The sequence below is a fragment of the Corvus kubaryi genome, unplaced genomic scaffold, assembly GCF_017639235.1.
Source record: "Corvus kubaryi isolate FWS band 111438036 unplaced genomic scaffold, C.kubaryi_AGA036_p1.0 138, whole genome shotgun sequence".
NCBI classification, from domain to species: domain Eukaryota; kingdom Metazoa; phylum Chordata; class Aves; order Passeriformes; family Corvidae; genus Corvus; species Corvus kubaryi.
The window spans coordinates 17,649,002-17,665,415 of record NW_024580672.1 but is presented as its reverse complement, the minus strand read 5'-3'; the positions used below and the strand labels follow the sequence as shown (position 1 = coordinate 17,665,415).

Below are 16,414 nucleotides of genomic sequence, written 5' to 3'. Positions count from 1 at the left end.
TAATCTCCAGTAAAGAGAGAAGCTCTCCACTGCAGATAGGCATAATCATTAATTAACCCATTAGTGTTGCTCACTTCACAGCTCCTTTGCCTTCCCTGCTCTATTGTCGTGACACCACGAGATGTTTTTCCTTATTTTGACAGGATTAAGAATCTCTCTTTGGGGCTTTTTTTAGAGTTTGGGGTGTTTTTAAAAAAGAATTTGATGAACACCTGTGATTTCATCTGGAAGTTGTTTTTATCCCCATGCTGTGAAGAGCTAACTTCCAGATCACCCTCCCATCCATATGTCTATCAGATGTGTTCATCTTGTGCTGGGCTGGGCAGGGTGGTTGGGTTTTTTCCCACTATGAACTACGAGCTTATCTGACCCTTAACAACGACTGCTGCAGGTGAGTTGTAAAGCTATCTGCTGTTCAGATAAAAGTCAGATACTATCTACAGGTATGGCCTCTGTTTCCAGGAACCTTCTGCTGTGCTCTGTCCAGAGGGCCAGCAGTTACTGCTTCCCAGGGAAAGCCCCTTCATCCCCAGGCTGAAGCTACTGCTGAATCTGATATTATATAAACTCTCCATAGTTGCTGTTTCCTTGTGCTTTTATTTGCCATTCATCATTTGACCTAAAAATTCTGTATCACTGTAAGAGGCAGATTATTGAATAAAGATCCTGTGATTGTGTTTTTGAATGCTTTCTCCCTCAGGACAGAACAAACTGAGAAGATTGTGCGAGCAAAGGATTCATTTAGCTTGATAAGCGTCCCCAGATCTGGCTCTAGGGTGTAATATCACCTCTCTATTGTCTCTGTACCCATTTCCGCTCAGGAAATATGGGGAAGGACATCCTCTGATACATTTTTATTTCTCTTTGGACAGCAGAAGTTAGCAGACTTAGATCTTTCTATCCCTTTTAGGTTAACAGTGTCTTTTATGCCTGATTGCAGCAGCTGCGATGAAGAGCCCACATACAGAAATACTCTGGAAAGGTCAGTTCACAAGAACACTCAGCTTCTGGGGACAGGACAAATAAAACAACTCTTGTGCAAAGACAGTTGATATCTTCTAAATAAAAAGGTAACAAAAAAACACCGAGAGATATGCTGGTTCAAGCCAACATTTATTTAATTTATATATTTAGCTGGCATATTTGTGCAAATGAGAGAAAAAACTGCACTACTACTTCACCACAGGTAAGGTTCTTCATTATAACAACAAGCTTCTAAAAAATGATTTTCAGGCTTTTCTGCCTCTATCTACTATTGCAACATGACAAATTATTAAACATATTATACAGATATGTTTCTTGAGATTTCCAGTGTATGGATATTTTAATGGCATCTACAGCAGTGTTCAAATGAGGATAAAGAAATAAAATTTATGAACTTCAGACGCTTCTTCATTTAAAGCAGACAGAAAAAATGAGGAAGTGGGGAAGTGATAGGTGTAATGCACCACAATTGCTTTGCATCTGGGATTTTCAAACATGTTTAAACTATTGGAATCTCTTCATGCATTCAGACACATTTCAAAGAGCTTTGAAGAGTCTTCCTTCATACAAATGTTGTGCATTGGGAATGGGTGTGAACCAAAGCCCTACTCTGGATATTCTTCTTCCAGTCTGTGGCTCTGCATCCCCACTTGAATTTTGCAGCTGAGGTCACTCCCTGTTATGTCCAGGACTGAATATTCTTGTAACCCTTGCAAGGCACCATTTCAAGTACTAAAATTATATCAGTGACCTCTGAGAGCTACAGCTGGGGAAGAAAGGATGCCAACCTCCAGCTGCAGCTTTCAGGCTGGTTCTTGGAGACTGGGCTGCAGGGGCAGGTGATGTTTCCAGCGACTCCCAGTGGAAACTGCAGCGTTGTTTGTCACATTCTGCAAAATAGGATGGCTCTTGGCTTGAGAAGTCTGTACTGAGCCAAAACCCAGCAAAAAACCACCTCAGTAAAAATGCAGGAGGTGTGTAGCTTTCATGGCCAGGTTGCTGCAGCAACTGCAACCAGAGGGAAAGGGTAGCACTGTCTGTTCTAGACACAAAGGTAAAAGGAGCCGGATGAAAGCAGGTCTTTTGTCATGGAGAGGGTGATGGAAGGAGCACCAGACAGAACCATGTCCAAGTAGAGGTGAAGAAATTCAGATGGAGATTTTTCTTCTAGGGATGAGACAGGACGATACAAAGTCAGAAACAGTGAGAAGAGGTTAAGCCTACTGGAAGAATGGGGTTGCTGTTAGCAAGATGAGATCAGTGCTTGAAAGAGCTGCTGTAAGAGATGGTTGAAAAAGAAATAAAATATAAAAGGTGTGTGCCAGTTAATATGAGTTTAGACATTTCAGGAGTTGCTGTAGAGTCTGTATGGAACAAAACAAAACAAAACAAAAGGCCACAGTTTTTGAAAAAAAGTAAAAAGAAACCAAGAGAGACAAGTGAATGAATCAACGTCAATCTGTGAAGGTCCTGATACCTTCCACATGCTCAGAAGGGGCCTCCTATAAAAAAGTAGACTGTCTTCTGATGTTGAAATAGAAATACAAAAGAAAAGCACCAGTAGCTGTGACTGAATATCCAAAAAATGTAAAGGTCCATTCGCACATACTCCTTCAATATAAAGCAATAGTCTAAGACACCGGGGTACCTGTCTGATTTCCTGGGTTAATTTATTTATAGTCTATTGTTTCACGTTAAATATTTCCATAATAATCAAGTGTGACATTTGGGGTTTTTTTCTTCCCAAAGGCATGCAGCAAGTCGAGTTTTATATCCAAATATGTATGTCTCATTTGATATTGGCTTAATGGCTACTTTCCCAAACACGATCATGCCTGGCTCAACAGCATTTCAGCATTTTTACTGTGATTTATGTAATAGCCAAGTTCAGGAACACTTTTTCTTCTTTTTTCTTTCCCTGACAGTATCTTCTTGTCCTTTTTTTTCTTCTTAATTTCAACTCAAGAGGGTCTCAGGAAAAAAAAAAAAGAAAAGGAAGTTATGCTAATGAAATTCGGTTTCCCTTTTAAAGATACAAGGATAATCTTTTGCTAACATGCTTATTGCAAATTCAGGCAGGCAGGATCAAAATTATTCTAACCTTCAATAAAAAAATTAGTATGTAAAAATCTCTAAATCACAGCAGAGCACACCACACCTTGAAATCAATAACCTAATTCATGTATAAAGCTGAAATTCCACCACTAAAGATGCTGTGTGGTGAATCTAGCACAAGCTTTTGTCTGTAAATTCATTTTACCAAACATCCCCACCTGGGGACTGGGAGAATGAAGCAATAGCAGAAAGTCACCTCTCCAGGAACCAACCTGACTGCAACTTGCCTGGTGTTGAATGTCTGGTTCTGGTTTTACTCCTGTAAGACCGAAGTTAAACTATATATTCTTGCCCTCTGTCATCTGACAGAGGAATGTGCTCAGCCCCCTAACATTTGCACTGCCTGTCTTGCTGCCATCATTAAGAGAACCTCCTGCCTTGTAAAAATGTAACTACACGTGTTTCATAAAAATCGATATAAAAATAACAACACCGGGTTACTTACATCTTTCTGGAACAATTGAACGCTGAAACAAGCATCTCTGGTTCTTCCTCCTGCAAATGGATCAAATTACATTTTACTAGGTAATAAAGTGTGGTACAATAGCCTGCCCAATCTGTTTTCATCTTGTCTGGTACAAAGTTTCAGATCTACTCACTCATTATTCAACGTAATGGGCTGGGTTTGGCATATATTGAATGTTAGCGCTCTCCCTGGAAGCTGCAGAGGTTAACTGCTCCTAAAAGTCTCTTTCCTTCCTTTCTGGGAATGTTTTCCCCATGAAAACTTGAAACAACAGAACTAAATGTCATACTATCCTACAGTGAAGGTGCTGGTACAGACCACAGCAATGAAATAATGTAGCAATTATTTTTGTCCTAATCCTTGGTCACCCCAATGGAACCTGGTCCATACCTGGAAATATTTTGAAATGCATCAGGGAAGTAATCTGCTCTTGCCAAAATGCTTGCAGAACTGAAGGTCCCCATTATCAAGCATTATTATCATTCTTTATTCACTTTATTGGTAGTGTTTACGTGATTGTGGCTCTCCATGAGAAAAAAAATGCTGTCAGAGGCTGAACTGGAGATGTTACACCCTTCGTTCAATTATCATTTCAGAGGAGGAAAAAAGAATCTTTCTAAATACAAATGACTTAATTTAACGTTAACTATGAGCTAAATAATGGTCATTGTAGTCCTGTAAGTGGTCCTGCTGCAGGAAGTTAAAAACAAAGTTACTTCTAAAAACAGAAGCTTGAAAAACCTATGTATATAATTTCCAGGCTCCGCAGCAAGGAATTACACAAATTGCTAATCAGGCACCAAAATGAATATACTGTTGATACAGTTGAAATGTTTTCTTTGCACTCCTCTCGTGCTATAATATTTTTCTAGTCCCTGCACTCAAAGTAGATACATCACATTTTGATGTAGTTGGGCTCTTTTCAAGGTGTGAAATTGGTAAGTACCAACACCAAAGGAAAAAAATTCTTTTAATACTGCGCTGTGCCACTTGAAGCTGCATTACCCCTTGGCTTCGAGCCAGCAAACTCCAGTGAGAACGATTTTATAGCACATGACTATAATAAAAGATATTTAAACATGGCCTAACAATGGATTAAACTAGTAAGACATAGTTTGTGTTAGATCCCAAGGATGAATATCAAAAATAGAGGCAATAGTTTTGAAACAACAGCCAGCAGTGAAAAGTTTACTTCTAATATAAACCAGACAGTCCCCAAAATAATTTGTGGTTTATTTAATTCTTACCGTTCATCTTGTGTTCTTTTGAGTAAGCTAAAGTAAGACACCCGCGTAAAAGCACCAGCTGGTTTAGATTTTGATTCTGGATCTCTAGTGAGCTGAAAAACTCTAATCTGCATCTGCAAGGGTGGGGAGTCATTTTTGTAAACAAGAAAAAAAAAAAGGATTTGCTGCAGGGGGAAGGGCATCTTGGAAGAAGGTGCATTTTGGGAGAAGAGAGAAAAAACAACCTCGTTAATATATTATAATAAATTACTGTTTTGTCATTATCTGGTTATATTTGCACAAACATCAATTGCATGTGAGCCCTGAAAAAAGAATATTTCATTGCCTTTAATATGCACTGCAGTGTGCACCCATACAAAATCATTACTGTAACAAAACCAGCTGCGTGTAATAGAAAGCAAATGATTTACAATGTTACTATAAGAAACTACTTTATTTCATATTATCATAAAAAGAACAGCACTGAAAATTTGCATGACAAACACAAGAATCCAGGAAATTCCAAATCTAATTCATTTTTAGGTTTTAATAGGTATTAACTTACGGAGGTGAATTGTTAAGAACATTTCTTGCAGAATATTTCCAGAGAGTTTAGCTGCAATATTGGATCTTATATGTAGTGAAATGTGAACTAGTCCAGCAGATGAAGAAAATGCATAAGCTTTAAATTCACTGCTGGACCTAAAAAAAACATATTTATTTTTGTCACCCTGCTGTGGCTGGAGGTTTGGGTCTATCAAGGATCTCTCAAGTCAATGGGTCTTCAGTGCTCTGAACAAAGACTGCTGGATTAGATGCTGTTCTAAAATTTCAGTTCTGTTACCAACCTGCACAGTGACTGTTTTCGACTGTTGTGAAATTTTAACAAACGAACATGAGCAGTTTCAAGCCCACATTCTGCCTGGTTGTATGGAGTGGTTGGGATACTCTGCTGATTTAGCAGATTATGAAGGATCAAATCCCAACTCTGTCTCACACCAGTCATGAAACAAGTTCCTGTTGTGTCGTGGAAGGGAAGCCTATTGTATTCAGCTATGGAAGGAGATAACAGCTGTTACCAAAAAGGTGGCAGGCATGTAAAACAAAAACTGAAGTCTTGAACAAATGAAGCTTTATAAGACCCAGGCAGAACTCAAACAAATGTTCAATGAAAGTCACTTTTATGGCTTTACTTTGGTTTATCGCAAGGCAGTAATAAATGTGTCTCATTAAAAGCCAGTAAAAGAACACCACCTACACCACCAATTGTTGTAACTGCAGATATAGCAGATCTGGAATAGTTACCTAAAGACCCTCATTTCCTAGCATTTAATGCTTCCCTGTCCATATAAACTAGCTTTCTATGGATTTAAAGACTGTTGGATGCTAAAAGCAGCAGCTGTTGCTGGGAAAACGACACTTTCAAAGCCCTGTTGCTTTCTCAAGGTGAAGTTAGAGGAAGGTTGAATGAACAAGGAACGCTCCTTGGTGAAAAAAAACTGCCAGAGGAGAACATGCCAACAGAAAAACAAGCAATTCCCCCATCCTGGCTGGAGTGTAAGTGTTTTGCCTCAGCTTTATTGCTCAGCGGGTCAAATTCATTCCTGGTGAAATGGCAGTTCCCATGGTGAAGCCGCAGGAAAATTCTGAAACATTCTGGCACCTGTCAAGAAATGGGGATGTGAAAGTGGGGGGAGGAACTGGCATGTAGAAGCTGGGATTAAGGGTGGGAGCCACCACATAAAAGGTTATTCTTGTTCTAGTTGTTAGAACTTTTTTACTGCGCAGAATTTACATACATGCTTATTAAGTGGTTTAAAAAAAAAGCCTGACAGATATTAAACAGCATGACACACTCTTTATGCTGCTGCCATACAGATGTGTCCAAAGCATAAACAGACTTACAGTCAGCACTTGATTGCTCTATGGGAGAGTATCTCTGCAGTAAATGTCTCCAAACTTTTCAGGACAATTAACTTGAGAATTGGAACCTCTTTTTTTTCCCCTGCAGATTTGATCCATTGCTTGATCTCTCACTGCTTTCCAATTATTCAGGGAAAATATATAGCAAGTGTTTTAATACCCTAGATTGAATTTCCTAAACCTAAGCTAGCAGCAGAATTACTGGGCCAGGGATTCTGGCACAAGAAGTACAGCTGTGTGTGAGCTGGTGGGAAAACTACTGGAATATCATGACTAGTCTTGGTGTTCACACTTCAAAGAAGCCATGGAAAATTGAAAATAGATCAGAAAAGAATGATTTCAAGATCTGGAATATCTGCCTTGTAGGGATAGATGTTTGCAGCCTAATCTGTTTACTTTATCGAAACAAAGGTTAAGAGACTTGATTGATATATTAATACCTACATGTGGAGAAAATTTGCAATGGCTCCATAATTTAAAATATAAAAATGAATCAAGACCTAGAAGCTGGAAATGGTCAAGTTCTGATTACAGATAAAACAGGATTATTAAGAGTGAAGTTAATTAGTCATCAGGAAAACTTCTACAAAAGGAATGTGGGTTCTTCACCCCAGAAGCTTTTCAGTCAGGACTGGATGGCCCTTTGACTAAGGAGAGCTGGGAAGTGGGTTGGGTGCAGGTTTCCCAGGTGAGGCATTCTGGCCAGGGCAAAAGTGTTAACCATGATGGTCCCTGTGACCAAGGAGAGCTGGGGCAGGTCAGTCTTCTTCAGCTGAACTAACTGGCAAAGCCAACATGAGTATATGAACCAAGGTAAAACCTACCTGAGGAGTTCCCTCTTCACAGCAACGCTGATGCTCTGGGAAGCCTTGTCATCTGTGCTTGGCTTGGTGAGCAGCCCCCTCTTTCCTTCCTGATTCCCTCCATGGCTGTGCTTTCCTGCAGAAAACATAAAAATGGAGCGAGGTAATCTGCTTTGTCCGATTCCACTGATACCATGCACAGACCAACTGCTCTAATCTTTCTTTTACCTCTTTGCCTGTTTTTTTCTCACGCATAAAATTTCAGGCTTGCCATTGGATAAAAAAAAGTCTTCTTTGGGAACATATGCTAGATACTTAAATGTCGAAGTGAATGTCTGTTTCTGCAATTTAAGTAATTCCAGGGATGACCCTGAGAAGTCATATCTTGGCTGGGATGATATTTAAGTTAGTATTTACAACTGCCTGTGAGTTTTGCTGAGTAAAGGTTATTTGCACAGTAATATTAGTCTTGTGCCTCTTTACTCAGCACTCTCCAGCCATTACCATGCTGCTCAAACTCAGCAGTGGTGCAATTATCAGCTTCTGTGACCTCTTGATACTGTCACTAGCAATGGAAGGACCCAGGTAGTTGCAGGATGCTGCACAAAAGACCCTTAGATAAATAAACAGCAAGAATATCTGATTGCCAAAGTGAAGCATTTAATAACATAGGCTTTTCTATCACTGGAAATGAAGGCAGACATGCTGTTACAGTAATATGGGGAAAGAAAAAATGAGATTGAGCAGCAGCAAAGAAACAAAGGAGAAGCTGAAGGAAAACAAAATATGGAGATAATTTAAAATCACTTATGAGACCTGTGCTTGCTAATGCATTTTTTCAAATGATTATGACTTACAGAAAATGCATTCAGACATCTTCTTCTCATTAGAAACACTGAGTTGAAAAAGATATAACCAGTATCCCAGTGTGTTCCCCTAACATGAGCTTTTGAACCACAGCTACGAAGTTGTATCCAACATTGGTATGCCTTAATATCGTATGTTGCTGGATGATGAGACATCTGTGTTCTTATATGGACAATCACATGTACCCCAGCATCAGCAAGAGTGTTCCTAGAGAACAATTTCTGATGTGTTAGCAGGGTTTCTATCTTTCTAGTGACATGAGTATGGTCCATCTTTGATTTCATAATTTTCTAGCTGATGGGAATTTCAAAAGAGCTGCTGTAGAAAGCTTTTACTGTTCACTGCTTTTTCACAGTCAGCCAGGCAATGCTGTCAAACATCAATGTAAAATGAGGATGCACTATTGGTTTAAACCATGAAGATGCAGTGAAAACTCTGAGGCAATGACAAATCACTTTTGCTAAAGTACCATTTAAAGTGGTGGTGAACAGGCTCAGAGGGTGATGTCTACATCCTAATATAGTTAGTGGTGACTTTTAACCAGAAAGAGCTCTGGTTGCAAACTTTTGGAAGCAAAGACAAAGGAATATGAAGAACAAAGAAACAACAGATTTTAACACCAGGCAACTGTTCTCATTTTTATTTACTCAGACTCCAAAACCAAGTAATCCTGCCTGTATCACTTTGTTTTCATGTGCAGGTACACTTCGTGAGCACAGTTCTAAAGAGAGAGTGGACAAAGTGACAGAAGAGCCTTGGTAGATTTCTAGTGTAGGGGAAAAGCCTTCAGAGCTGCAAATAATCAGAGACTAAACTGCTCTCCAGCACACTGGAGAAAATTCAAAGTAATTACCCCACTGACTTCAGTGTAGTGATCCTAGATTTATATTACTGTAAATGACAGCAAAAATTGGACCCAATATAGAAATAATTTATCTAAGGCCCTAAGTATAGTTAGTTGCACAATTCAATCTGTAAATAATGCCTCTAATGCACATATGGCTAATTTACATCCAGACTATGAGAACATATCCAGTGCTGATTTCCAGGATGCTTGAAGCACTAGGCAGTGCCAAAATAAATCTGCAGTATTCCCATAGCCCTCACAATCCTTCCAACTTCTGGGGCTGGGAAGAAGATGCACTACACATATTTTGGAAAAGTGAAATTCTATCTGCTATATACCAGTTATTGGATAATTCTTACCAAAAGGGCATAGAAGGCTGTTAAGCAGCACTCCATGTCTACTTGCAAGAGCTCTGCAAGCTCTCTCCTCACAAGAAGTTGTTTTTATCTAATTTGTCTCTTACTGCGAGCAGAATTCTAGGAGCAGCTTGAGTTTTCTAAGAATAAACCACACTTGAAAGAAAGGAGGGTTTTAAGTAACACTGGAGAAGAGTGCTTGGAGTACATACATTTAACACACATAAAACTTAACTACAGCAATTTGAGTTAGATTCCTTCTCTAATCACATATTTATGTTAAGACCTTGCTGAATCCAAATTGAAATTGATATTGGTAGGAGGAAAGATGGTATAAAAATCTGAATTATTCACCAGCTCGGCAAGAGAAAAAAAATTCTGCCAAAATACCAAGTATTGTTCTGGGCTTTATCTGAGCACTGCAATGTGGGGTGTGAAGAGTTAGAAAATCCATGTCTTGCTGTACCTTGGACTTGAAAGGAGACATGTTAAGTCTAAGTGTAACAAACGCATCAACCCTCCTTCCTTCCTTCTTTCCTTAAATATTTTATGTTAACTTATTTAACTTTTTGTTTGGTTGGTTGGGGTGTGGGGTTTTTTGTATCACCAGGGAAGAAGAATTCTCCTGTTATGAACACGCAGGAAGTGTTGAGAACCTGCAGTTAAATGCAGATTAATCACGGCGGCCTCAGTGCTGCAGGTGGATTCCATTAGACCCTTCAACAACAGAAGAGACACAGGATAGTCCTCTGGTAGAAGAAAATCCCTGGGAAGAGATTTTGGGGGCAGCTAAGCCTGGGAAAAAGCCTTAGGAATGAGCAGGAAGTTTAAGTGTGTTGTTCTACTTAAGACCAAACTTCAAAGAAGACTCATTTATGCACTCATTTAAAGGAGTACACCATGGTTGAAGGTGGGTAGGTGTTTTACCCACTTGCTGTGACTGCTAACTTGGTGCACAAACAAATGATATAACAATATAATCTTCTTACAAATAATTGCATTCAGTCTGTCCTCATGGCAGCCTAATGATGTTGAATGTGTAGGTCCTATAAAGCCCTTTGAGGTCCTAGAGAGGGAAAACAATTAGAGAAGTTCAGAGCTTACCTTACAAAGAACTCTTTTTAGAACATAATTTTCTTGTATTTGCCAAGATTCTCCTTAAGGGAGTTGATAACTGGAGAATTTGTGAGGTAATGGTCTCTGAGATCCTTGGAGACCTATAAAGAATAAATGACCTAGAAAATAAATGCAGGAGTTATTTAAACAGAGGAAAAATACTTCTGAAGAAGCCTCATACTCAAACAATTATAAAAATCTTTTTTTTTCTCGTCCTGGTTCATTAAGAAACCTGAAAGGTCATAATTTTGAAGTTGTTTATTTCTATTGTTAATGTCTCTTAGGTTCTGTCAAGCACAAAAAAATATTATTCTCTGCAAAGATGACAAAATTATCCTTGACTCTCCCTGTATTACTTATGTCCATTTCCAATGCATAAAAGTTCTTTAAGATGTGCAATCATTGAACACGTACCGAAAACAAGAAAAAAAATGTTTACATTTAAGTCTAAAAATGGATGCCATGTAGCCGATTTCCACTTCTAATGTAACTCTTCAATGTGAGCCTCAGTCTGTGTTTCTGTGATTTTTGAACAGATAATTCTGCAATGGTCAACCTGGAGGTTTCCGTGAAGTTTTAGGAAAGCCAAGGGCAAATCTGAATTTAGCCTGCAGAGGTTAGTTTTAAAAGAGTTTCATGTCACTGGTGCTGTCACCTGTGGGGGTATTGCTGAAGACAGTCTGAATTCTACCAGGTGTAGGGCAGGGTGTATCCCAGGGCTATGGTGGGTTGGAAGTGCTGAAGGAGCTTGCATGACAGAGAGGCTTTGACAGAAGAGCACAATAGTTTGTGCAGAAGTTGCTGAGAACTAGGTGTTTTCATGTTTTTAAAAGGCTGAATTGAAATCTAACCCAGACAGCTGACTAACATCTTGAGACACAGGCAGTTTGGGTCAAATCTGGGTGACTGGCAAGTTTAATTATAGTATTTGATGACTGTTTTACAGCATTTAAGCCTCTTTGAACTTCACAATGGATGAGAGCGTTGAAAGGCTGTGGAACATGTTCAGCTAAAAATGAACAAAAAAAATGATGGTTCCAACACTCTCAGTGGTACCTGGCATTTATTTGAAGTCTGATATTGCACACAGTACTTCCATATCTGTGACTGCAGGTTTCCAGTTGAAAAGTACTGGATTTCTATCAGAACAATGGACAATTCTATGGCACTTGCCTGATTTCAAGTCCCCACTCCCCTCTTCAGAGACACATTTCCTTTGCTGTTTCTTGTATGATCCCGTTCCTTGCAGCAACGCAAGAAAGACAGGTGAAGAGTGAGGCAGGGCAGAAACACAAATTGCATCCCGAGCAGATAAACCCACAGCTGGCTAGAGAGAATAACAGCACAGAAGAAATGACAGTGGCAGTACCTGAGAGCTCAGGACCACTGAGGTGTGTGTAGGGTTTTCAAAAGCTTCCAGAGAAAATTCAGCCCTAGTATTGAGGCCAAAGGTCTCCTCCTTCTGAGGAGATGTTCCATAAGAGTGAATGTGAAAGGTAAAAGAAAGCATGCACACCAGGAGAGTGGCCTAACTTACCCAGCCTCAGCGAACCTTGAAAATTCCGGGTTGCAAAATTTGGGGCCAGAACAGAAATTTCATGAATATTCTTCTAGCATTTAATAATTACATCAAAATACTTCCAGCATAATGAATCCTTCTCAAACCAAGAGAGTAGACAATACCAGTAGCTTGAGAAAAATCTTCCAGTTCACAGCAGTGGGTTTGAGCGCAGCTATTTGATTTCTGCAGTCAATTAATTCCAGTGAATTCCTGAAGAAGTCACTAATTGAAAAAATAACGACAGCTAAGATAAAGCTAACAGGCAACAAAGTGTCTCAAAAATTGCACAGCCTTTCCAGAAAACAGTCTGGACAGTTGCAACAGCTACTGAAAGTTAGTCAGCAAGGCAGAAAGCAGAAGCTTGTCGCATGTCGAGACACAACCAGCCTGCTCCTCACAGCAATGTAAGGTTCAAAGCAAACACATTGCCCGCGATCTGCCAACTAAGAATTATTCAGCAAATAATTTCAAGGAGGAGATAGCATTTTCATTAAAAAATAACAAAATGTTTCCTACTTCATAAATGGAAATCAGGGAGAAATTAAATCACCAAATTACCTCCTACAGTTTACCAGTGTACACACAACTGCTCTGATCCTCTTTAGCAAGTATGCGACTGGAAATGAGAAGCAGAACATGGAATTGTCTCAGCAGCACAGGCAAAAAGATTTTCTTGCATTTTCTTTTGAAAGGGCAGCCAAAATATCAAGGCTCATGTTCAATCAGATGTACTGTAGGCTCAGGAGGGAGAATTGAGAGGGAATTATAAGTTACTGAAATTAAAAAAAATCCACTATAATTCTTGGAGTTCCCTCTTAAAAAAAAAAAAAAAAAAGTGTTGATCTTCTGGGTCAGAAATGACTAGAAGAATGTGTAGCAGAGGCACACATGAGATTTAAGGTTCTGTATTAAATATACCATAGATATCCACTGCTGTTCTGTGATAAACAATTTTTTTTTAAACTCACTGTCATCACTGTCTACAAGGAGATGGGGTGTTGGAGTAGCCACCAGGAACACAGGACAGCTATTGCAAATCAGAAATGCAGAAACAATTTTCTGAGGCCACATACTCCAGCTTTGATGGCTTTTTCTTCATCAGCAAGAATTCTGGGCTTGCTTTTCTCAGCTTTCTCCAGTGCTATACAGGTAGTGGCAGAACAGGGAAAAGGGACAAGGCAGAGAACAACACAGGAACTACCAACCATCCACAGGGAAAGAACTTTTTACCACAGTGTAGCATACAAGAGAGCTACATTTGAGTGCAAGCTCCAAATATAATGTTTTGAGCTCAAAATCCTCTAAAAGAAACTAAGGACTAGAAAATTCATGATGAGACATCCACAGAGTGAGTGGACTTGGACAGAAAATATGACACAGCAGTAACAGTGAGTTTAAAAGATTATTATTACAGAACAACAGTGGATATCTATCTATGGTGCACTGAAGGAATGGTAGAGTCCTGTAACCAAAATGGTGCATAGGAAATAAAATGGATTTTCTAATGTAATAGTCACTAAATCATGGACAGCGATGAGCAAAACCTACACTGCATACAGGCACTGAGCAGTCGTGGTGGCTTAGTGAATGAAAATCTGAGTCATTTCTGGATTAATGCTCTAACATAGTGCCAGGGGACACTGTGTTGCTGGAGATATCATTATTTCTCTGAGATATTTTGTCGTTTATATCCCACGTTACATTCCAGAAGATGACAATTACCCTATTCCAAAGAGGACAAAATCAAAAGGCCAGCTTTCAGCTTGACCCTAGAGGGATATAAGAGGAAATAAAATATATCTGGTGCACCTTTGAGCAGAATTCTCTTCAAGCACAGGGGTGGAGGAGTTGAGAGGGCATCTCCCCAGTGCATGCTCCACCAGCTGAGCAGAGAGGAGAAAGGGGAAAGGTTCCACACTCCTTTTCTCACATGCCAGACTGCACATAAGGAGTGGAGGACTAATAATCTGTTTATTTTTGAAAGCAGTTAAGGCAGATTGGGTATTGCATTGATGTATGGTCTGCAGCAGTACAAAAGTTCTTCCACCTTCCCCTGTTCAGCTGTGTGCACATGTATTCCAGTCAGCCCCTGTCTAGGAAGAGACAATAATAAGAAATTAGAGAATACCAAAAAAAGGCAAGCAAAAAGCACAAAACCTGCCTGTTGTAAAAACTCATAAAACTTTTCCTAAGATGCAGCATGCAAGATATGATGTTTGACTTAAATTTCTATTAAATAAATACATTCTGCCTACCTACAATTAATTTCTTGTTTTGATTTGATGAGTTCATCATGCTTGGTTTCTATTCAGTGCAATGAAGATTATTCTACTAAAACAGAATTTGTATGTGGTAAAATTAATTTCAGAAATATTCTGACGTACATAAGTCTCTCTACTTTCCAACAAGAACCCCATGGCTTTCCCCCATGGCCCAAGTCTCCTGCAGAACACTGGCCCCATAATCCCTTCTGGCTCTTCCAGCCTGAAATACAGCGACTCTTTCCCCAAGTACAGGAGCTCCTCCTGGGAGATTCATTGTGAAACATTTGGGAAAGATACCTGAGGATGTGGAAGAATGACAGCTGCAGAGTAGGGGAAGGGGTTTTCAGGTGAGGGGGATGGTGATTTATACCAAAGAGTTGACCTGCAGCCTTAACTGACTATTAGCATCTCAGTATCACAAACCAAGGCAGACAGCCATAGCATTTGTAACCGTTTCAGAAATTACTACCCTAGATAATCCATTTACATGTTTTTGCCTAAATATGATCATGTATTGAAGTTACCATTTCCAACTGGACCATCTATTTTAGTATCAACAAAAATCAGACACAATACGGGAAAGAAGTGCCAATTCTGTGTTAACTCTCACAGCATGCAGACAGCTATAACTGCCAGCCAAAAACTGAGGGTCAATGAAGTATTTATTAAAATTGTGTACAGAGATGACATGAGCTGGGACTTAGACTAATGACTGTATGTAAACTTTTATGGCCCTGGACAATAACTTGCTCGGCATTAGGTATTGTGGGCAGCATCGTACTTTACACTCCCTAACGGCCTTCAGCTTTATGTTTTTCATTTCCAGTAGGTCTCAGGTGTATGAGAAGGTCTCCCAAGGTTTTTTTCCTCACTAACTTGTGAGCCATGGACCAGGAGCTCATGAGTGAGGGGTGGTGGGTGAAGTATTATCTGACCTGGCTGCTGGTTTCCCTGCTTTTTATGGTTTACAGGGGTGGGATACATAGCCTTGCAACCCTAATTTTTTTAATTTTGGTAAAAACAATGTTAATACCTGTGACTCTGCTTACAGGTGCACATGTAAACACGTGCAGGCTCCAGGTGTACAATCGGAAAAATTATGTGTCCTCAAAACATCTTGTATAATATTATTTTTATTAATACTTTTGCATTTTGTAATTTTCGCTCTCTCATTTAAATCCAAGAGATTTGCCAGGGCGGGTGGATGGGGCTGAAAATAAAGAAGTTCCCGAAGCTGTAGGCACCAGGGTGGGCTCCAGAGCAGCACCACTCCCGGCTGGCTCCATGGCCGCCCCCGAGCCCTTCATATTGAATAGTAGTAACAATAGACGCCTTTAGCCAAGTTCCCTCCTCTCCACAGCTCCTGAAGAACTCTCTGCCCGCTCTAGAAATAAAAATAGCGATGAATTAATTAACGGGACGGGGATCTCAGCCGGGAGGGGCCCCCGGGAACCCAGCACTCCGTTACGCCCGGGGGAGCCGCGTCCTCTCCGGCCCTGCCCGCGGGCAGCGGGGGTGCTCGGTGCGCTGGGCAGCGCCTGTCCGGGCGGCCGGGGAACGGCGGCGAAGGGAAGAGAGGGAGGGGGCGAACCCTGCCCTCTGCCCTCTGACCGCCGCCGCCGCCCGCAGCATGGGGAAGGCGGAAGCGGCGGAGCCGGCCCGTCAGGCCGGGCGGCGGCGGGGGGGCAGCGCGGCGAGAGGCTGAGGCGGCCGCGGCGGGGACGGGCGGACTGACGGAGGCAGGGAGGGCAGCCCGGCACCGAGTCCCCCGCCGGCACCGAGCTCCCGCCGACACCGAGCCGGGACGAGCAGGGGGCAGCCGCGGGCAGGCCGCCGGGGCCCCCCGCCGAACCGCCCCCCCCCCCAGGGCATCCCCCGGGCAGGGC

General features: G+C 40.8%; 1 long non-coding RNA gene across 2 annotated transcripts; it reads right to left on the bottom strand.

Moving 5' to 3' along the window:
- Positions 1-1,094: 1,094 nt before the first annotated feature.
- LOC121660233 lies at positions 1,095-16,096 on the bottom strand. 2 transcript variants are annotated; one of them, XR_006014568.1, is made up of 6 exons: positions 12,241-16,096; positions 10,692-10,822; positions 7,539-7,653; positions 4,813-6,454; positions 3,545-3,594; positions 1,095-2,151 (listed from the first exon to the last, which is right to left on the bottom strand). It is a non-coding gene; the product is annotated as an uncharacterized LOC121660233 (long non-coding RNA). The 2 variants fall into 2 exon arrangements; XR_006014567.1 differs by having other exon boundaries at positions 3,545-6,454.
- Positions 16,097-16,414: the final 318 nt, after the last annotated feature.